At 43.2% G+C, this 7,572-nt stretch overlaps 1 pseudogene; it reads left to right on the top strand.

Annotated features, from left to right (window-relative positions):
* Positions 1-284: 284 nt before the first annotated feature.
* Positions 285-3,335, top strand: LOC117324306 (annotated as a pseudogene).
* Positions 3,336-7,572: the final 4,237 nt, after the last annotated feature.

The raw sequence follows: 7,572 nt of genomic DNA, 5'->3' as shown, positions 1-7,572 counted from the left end.
TCCGTTGTTTTCGGTCTGTATATACCTTTATATGGATATATATTATGATTATGCCCTAAACATCCAAATTTCTCAGTACGCCGAATACACAATGTACACACGTACAATTTTACGTGGACCTCATTTTTACCTGGGTGAAAAACATGAAAAAAATGGGCGGAGCTTATCGTCGAACTCTGCTACTCACCCATGTGTATCTAGGCGGTGAATGGTGTATATAAATAGCCCAAACGCTTTCTAGTCGTATTGCCTTATAAGGATAACGACATCTCCTTTTATGGTATTGGCGAGATCGAGCGTGCCAACAGCTGAACTGTCGAGTTCGAGTGCGTTTAAAACTCTGCATACAGCCGGTATTCTGTCACTTTGCCGTTGACGGTTGAGAGGAACACACTGAACATCACTTTGGGTAGAATTTGGGGTAGACATCTAAAACCATCAAAATGTGTGACGATGATGTAGCCGCTTTGGTTGTAGACAATGGATCCGGAATGTGTAAGGCCGGTTTTGCTGGAGACGATGCTCCACGTGCCGTTTTCCCCTCCATCGTTGGAAGGCCCCGTCATCAGGTAAGAGATAGAAACTTTTTGAAAATCCTGTTTTGACAAATTTTAATATTTGAAATTTGACGATATAATTTAAAATGTTACCATTTAATACGTGGATAATGTTCATACGTAGATAGTGTATTGGTAATTTTATGTGTATTGTGTTGAAAAAAATCATACATAATGTTCGATAAATTTCTCGAGATATTCGATATATTTGCTAATTTCATAAGAATTTGATACGCACTCTATTCCCGAGCCCCAGAAGTAATTATATGCACAAGTTTCAATTTAATGTATTTGCTAGGTTATAAACTAGGGATTGAATGGCGTAATGTAATGTACATGGGCGTTGCCCGACCCGGCATTTTTCTATTTCAATTTTATGAATGAAGTACACTGCTTTAGGAATTGAAGTCTATATACATAGTTTTGTACATACAGCGTAAATATATGGTCACTTGTGAGAAAAAATTGCTATAAAATTATTGGTGAATTCTGGAATAGTGAAAGTGTCGTCGTGTCTGGTCTCGTTTGGCCACGCCCTATACCTACTTCCATACCGGCATGTTCTTTACAAGTAACTCCTGTCAACACATACTTATCTTGAAATGATAACAAGCAGGTGATTAAAAATATGTTTCTTGCATCGAGACATTGACAATATCTTTGGCAATCCTGTAACTTCTCCTTGTAGGGAATATTCGCTATTTATAGGCTTGGTAACTACGTCATTGTGCCGGTGTTCGGCTGTCGTTCATGGCCTAGATTTCGCGCATGGTTAGGTAAATCCGGGACATTTACGCTCTGTGCATTCATATCCTGTTATGTGGTACTTTATTTGTTAAATTTTTGTTGTTAAATTTTTGTTAAATTCACGTACTGCTATTAAGTTGAAAGATTTTTGCCCTCTGACATGGTTTTTCCGAGGCACAGAAACGTGACTCCTTTGTTAGGTGTGCCGGCTATTCGTGTCGATCGATGACGCGCTGTACTTGTGTGAATACATATGTGTAGTAGCTCAAGGTATTAGCCGGCTCTTAGTGACGGATGGAAAGATGTCCACATGAAAACGCTCTCGCGCCGTTAACTGGCCAATAGAGGTCAAATTTGTTCTGGAAGGATCTCCAACTTCCTGGTGGCCGGCCATTTGCCTTCGTGTTCAAGAATCTAATACTAGAAATATTTATCGAACATGGAAAAGTTGAACAAAAAAAAAAAACTTCCCCGGTATTGCAGTCTGCGATATTAATAAAATATTTTTATACAATTTTCTTAATCCTGTAACAAGTCTATCAACAGACACATGAGAGTGTGGTATATAAGGTTGATTTTATACGGATACTGTTTAATAACACTTTTCTCGGCAACTTTAAAACTTTTATACGAAAATAGTTTTTAATGGACTTTGTTAATCTTTGTCATTGCAGGGTGTGATGGTTGGTATGGGACAGAAGGACAGCTATGTCGGTGACGAGGCCCAGAGCAAGAGAGGAATCCTCACCCTCAAGTACCCCATCGAACACGGTATCGTCACAAACTGGGACGATATGGAGAAGATCTGGCATCATACCTTCTACAACGAGCTTCGTGTTGCACCCGAGGAGCACCCTGTCCTCCTGACAGAGGCTCCCCTCAACCCCAAGGCCAACAGGGAAAAGATGACACAGATCATGTTCGAGACCTTTAACTCTCCCGCCATGTACGTCGCCATCCAGGCTGTACTGTCCCTCTACGCCTCTGGTCGTACCACCGGTATCGTGTTCGATGCTGGTGATGGTGTGTCCCACACAGTCCCAATCTACGAGGGTTATGCCCTTCCTCACGCCATCCTTCGATTGGATCTCGCTGGACGTGATCTCACGGACTATCTGATGAAAATCCTTACAGAGCGTGGTTATTCATTCACAACCACAGCCGAGAGAGAAATCGTAAGAGACATTAAGGAAAAATTAGCTTATGTAGCACTTGACTTTGAACAGGAAATGCAAACTGCTGCTTCCTCCTCATCACTAGAGAAGAGTTACGAACTTCCCGACGGTCAGGTGATCACCATTGGCAACGAAAGGTTCAGGTGCCCAGAGGCCCTATTCCAGCCTTCATTCTTGGGAATGGAATCTGCTGGTATTCACGAGACCACATATAACAGTATCATGAAGTGTGATGTCGATATCCGTAAAGACTTGTATGCCAACTGCGTACTTTCCGGCGGTAGCACCATGTTCCCCGGAATTGCTGATCGTATGCAGAAAGAAATCACTGCCCTAGCTCCACCAACAATGAAAATCAAGATCATCGCTCCACCAGAGAGGAAATACTCTGTCTGGATCGGAGGCTCCATCTTGGCTTCTCTGTCCACCTTCCAACAGATGTGGATCAGCAAACAGGAATACGATGAGTCCGGCCCATCCATTGTCCACAGGAAATGCTTCTAAACGCTTAAAAATACACGAGAACGACAAAGTCTACACAACAAAGAACAATGATCTGAATTGGACATTACACACCCCTCTGGGGTTGTGTCGTGTCCTTGAACTGTAAACGATGCGATCAGGTTCTGTAAACAGGAGACGCTATGCAATATAACTCACTAACCTCGCGATGTTCAGTTAAGTTGCAGTTCCTCTTGGGAAAAGAGACGCCCGTGTCTTAAAGTTGGCAATACGGTCCGAACACGCATCGTCTGTGCTATACCTACCCCAATTTTGTTACTCATTATCACATTGTCAATGTGAATAAAGTTCATGTATGTATATTGTAATAATAAATTTTTTATTTTGTATACAAGAAAAGGTGTCTTATACCTTATTTAAACGAGATACACACAAGTTTCATATATACAACTTAATATCTGGGCAATGTTATCGGGATAAGTACATGTTTTAAAATTTTAACTGAAGTTAAATATTGTTTGAAAACTTGTGTGAATCTCTTAGGTGGATGCAGTCGTACAACTTTCATCATACTCCACCTTGTACAATAACTATTACCCAGACTACATTATAGTCCACCTAACACTGACGTTACCCAGGACTACATTATGGCCTACTTGTACACCGACTATACCCCAGACTACATTACAGTCCACCACCTTGTAATCTGAAGATACCCTAGACTACATCTTGGTCCACAACCCAGGCTACCCTAGACTACATCTTGGTCCACAACCCAGGCTACCCTAGACTACATCTTTGTCCACAACCCAGGCAACCCTAGACTACATCTTGGTCCACAACCCAGGCTACCCTAGACTACATCTTGGTCCACAACCCAGGCTACCCTAGACTACATCTTGGTCCACAACCCAGACTACATAATACACCTTGCACTGACTAAACCCCAGACTAATACTTTGTACACTGACGATACCCCAGACATCATGGTGTACACTGACGATACCCCAGACATCATGGCCTACTTTGTACACCGACGATGCCCCAGACTACACCATAGTCTACTTTGTACACTGACGATACCCCAGACTACATGGTCTACCATGTACACCGACTATACCCCGGGGTACATCATGGTCTACTTTGTACACTGACGATACCCCAGACATCATGGTCTACTTTGTACACTGACGATGCCCCAGACTACACCATAGTCTACTTTGTACACTGACGATGCCCCAGACTACACCATAGTCTACTTTGTACACTGACGATGCCCCAGACTACATCATGGTCTACTTTGTACACTGACGATACCCCAGGGTACATCATGGTCTACTTTGTACACCGACTATACCCCCGGGGTACATCATGGTCTACTTTGTACACTGACTATAACCCCAGAGTACATCATCATGGTCCACCTTGTAAACTAACTATTCCCCAAACTACGTCGGTCTACCTTCTACACTGACGACCCCCACCCCCCTCAAGGTACATTATTTGCAAATCAACATCAAAGATGTAGTATTGCGCTGTGTTCATTTAAAGCGGATTTTGAGAAGGGTTTTCAAGTCTAGGACATTCTCTAAAAAAACGACTTGAGGAATTGGATTACCTGACCAGCTACAATGCAAAGTGTGTACGTAGAAAATAATTGACCGAGGCGGCGATAATAAATGATTAAAACTTCCGACACCAGACATTGGGGACGGTTCCTGCAGCTGTACAGGTGTGTGGGGACGGGTCCTACAGCTGTACAGGTGTGGCCATTCTCGGCCCCCTAAGATTGTCTAGCTATGTATCATCCGACAATAAAACTAAGGGAGGTAATTCCCGATAAATCTGAATGGGATTGTGTAGGTTTTTGTAAGCTCCACTACAGCGTACTGACTGTTCTTTATGTAAAACGTCTCGATCGTGACGTATCTTTTGCCCGATACAATTTTTTGTTTTAACTGAATACGTTCCTGGTGTACATTAACTAGAAAAACGGACATAACCAAGACCGGTAATGCTAAAAACACTTCACTAATTATTTTGTGTACTTGAAAGGCAACTCTCCCCCCCCCCCCCCCGATAATGATAACAATTTACTACAAATTATTTTGTGTACTTAAAAAAAACCCCACGAAATTTACTCGTCTCGATTTTTCGTGTAGATTCGAAAATCTTTAATCGTCGCGAAATCGAGACTCGAGTATTTGTTAATTTCTTTTTAAAAATTATCTGTTAATTATACATAAATTTGTACATATACACAGACGCTCGCTAAATATACATACACTTATACTGTTCTCGCAACATAGATTTTACATAGATTACATGCATGTACATATTCTGTCGCATCCCTGTGACATAGAATGTAATAAAACATGGAATACATATACATACACGGACGTGCGCTACAGATTGCATATACATACCGGTACACGGACACGCACCACATGGATTACATACCGGTCACATAGCTTTTATTTATCATTTCCTTATTTTGATTAGCACCAATTAAAATTAAGCAACATTTCTTAGTTTTCAGTTCAGTTCGAAGGACAGTTGTTAAACATATAGATGACTATAAAGTTCTTGTTTTTCCAATAAGGCGTCATTGTCCATTATTTGTGCATTCTACTCTTTTCACAAAATGGCTTTGTTAAAATGAAGTCTGGAATCGTCAATATTTTTTATTTGCATCGTATATACATATCAACCTAAAAAGTCAAGGTTTTTCCGAACATACATCAAAGAAAATAACAGTTGGCAATTTATTTTGATGGTTGCACGAGATGTACATCCTGTCATCGTAAATATTTTCCAGGTCGGATTTTAGTGGCAGAGATATGGTCGGAAATGGTACACAACTTGAAACTTCCATGTACCCCGTTTTCTGTCGGGCGGTAAGATCAGAATATTTGTATACGGCGTTATTGCGCGACCCGAAAGCTGAATTCTAGCATTTAGATATAATCCATGATGCGAGAACAGTCTAGGTGTAAATTGACAGGCCTCATTGATGTCCGATGTATCGTAGAATGACGTCAAATGTTGATCACAAATCATCTGGGTTCCACGTGTTATTTTTTTTGCAAGTCGCACCTTTCGTCTCCACACCTACACGTGTATAATATAAGTTACTTCCAGTCATAAATTTGAAGAAAAAAAACAACAACATGACATGCTGAAGATGATTCCGCGTCCAGAATTTCTTAGCCAGTCCTGTATCTGGTGTGGGTGTTGAGTAATCGCCAGTCCTGTATCTAGTGTGTGTGTCGAGTACTCGCCAGTCCTGTATCTGGTGTGTGTGTCGAGTACTCGCCAGTCCTGTATCTGGTGTGTGTGTCGAGTACTCGACAGTCCTGTATCTGGTGTGTGTGTCGAGTACTCGCCAGTCCTGTATCTGGTGTGTGTGTTGAGTACTCGCCAGTCCTGTATCTGGTGTGTGTGTCGAGTACTCGCCAGTCCTGTATCTGGTGTGTATGTCGAGTACTCACCAGTCCTGTATCTGGTGTGTGTGTCGAGTACTCGCCAGTCATGTGTCTGGTGTGTGTGTTGAGTACTCGCCAGTCCTGTATCTGGTGTGTGTGTGTTGAGTACTCGACAGTCCTGTGTCTGGTGTGTGTGTTGAGTACTCGACAGTCCTGTGTCTGATGTGGGTGTTGAGTACTCGACAGTCCTGTATCTGGTGTGTGTGTCGAGTACTCGCCAGTCCTGTATCTGGTGTGTGTGTCGAGTACTCACCAGTCCTGTGTCTGGTGTGGGTGTTGAGTACTCGCCAGTCCTGTATCTGGTGTGTGTGTTGAGTACTCGACAGTCCTGTATCTGGTGTGGGTGTTGAGTACTCGACAGTCCTGTATCTGGTGTGGGTGTTGAGTACTCGCCAGTCCTGTATCTAGTGTGTGTGTCGAGTACTCGCCAGTCCTGTGTCTGGTGTGTGTGTGTTGAGTACTCGCCAGTCCTGTATCTAGTGTGTGTGTCGAGTACTCGCCAGTCCTGTGTCTGGTGTGTGTGTGTCGAGTACTCGCCAGTCCTGTATCTGGTGTGTGTGTCGAGTACTCACCAGTCCTGTATCTGGTGTGTGTGTGTCGAGTACTCGCCAGTCCTGTGTCTGGTGTGTGTGTGTGTTGAGTACTCGCCAGTCCTGTATCTGGTGTGTGTGTCGAGTACTCATCAGTCCTGTATCTGGTGTGTGTGTGTCGAGTACTCGCCAGTCCTGTATCTGGTGTGGGTGTGTGTTGAGTACTCGCCAGTCCTGTATCTGGTGTGTGTGTTTAGTACTCGCCAGTCCTGTATCTGGTGTGGGTGTCGAGTACTCACCAGTCCTGTATCTGGTGTGGATGTCGAGTACTCACCAGTCCTGTATCTGGTGTGTGTGTTGAGTACTCATCAGTCCTGTATCTGGTGTGTGTGTGTTGAGTACTCGCCAGTCCTGTATCTGGTGTGTGTGTGTTGAGTACTCGACAGTCCTGTATCTGGTGTGTGTGTTGAGTACTCGACAGTCCTGTATATGGTGTGTGTGTTGAGTACTCACCAGTCCTGTATCTGGTGTGTGTGTGTTGAGTACTCGCCAGTCCTGTATCTGGTGTGTGTGTGTTGAGTACTCACCAGTCCTGTATCTGGTGTGTGTCGAGTAC

This window comes from Pecten maximus, chromosome 3 (genome assembly GCF_902652985.1).
Source record: "Pecten maximus chromosome 3, xPecMax1.1, whole genome shotgun sequence".
In the NCBI taxonomy this organism is placed as follows: domain Eukaryota; kingdom Metazoa; phylum Mollusca; class Bivalvia; order Pectinida; family Pectinidae; genus Pecten; species Pecten maximus.
This window is presented reverse-complemented; position numbering and strand designations above follow the sequence as displayed.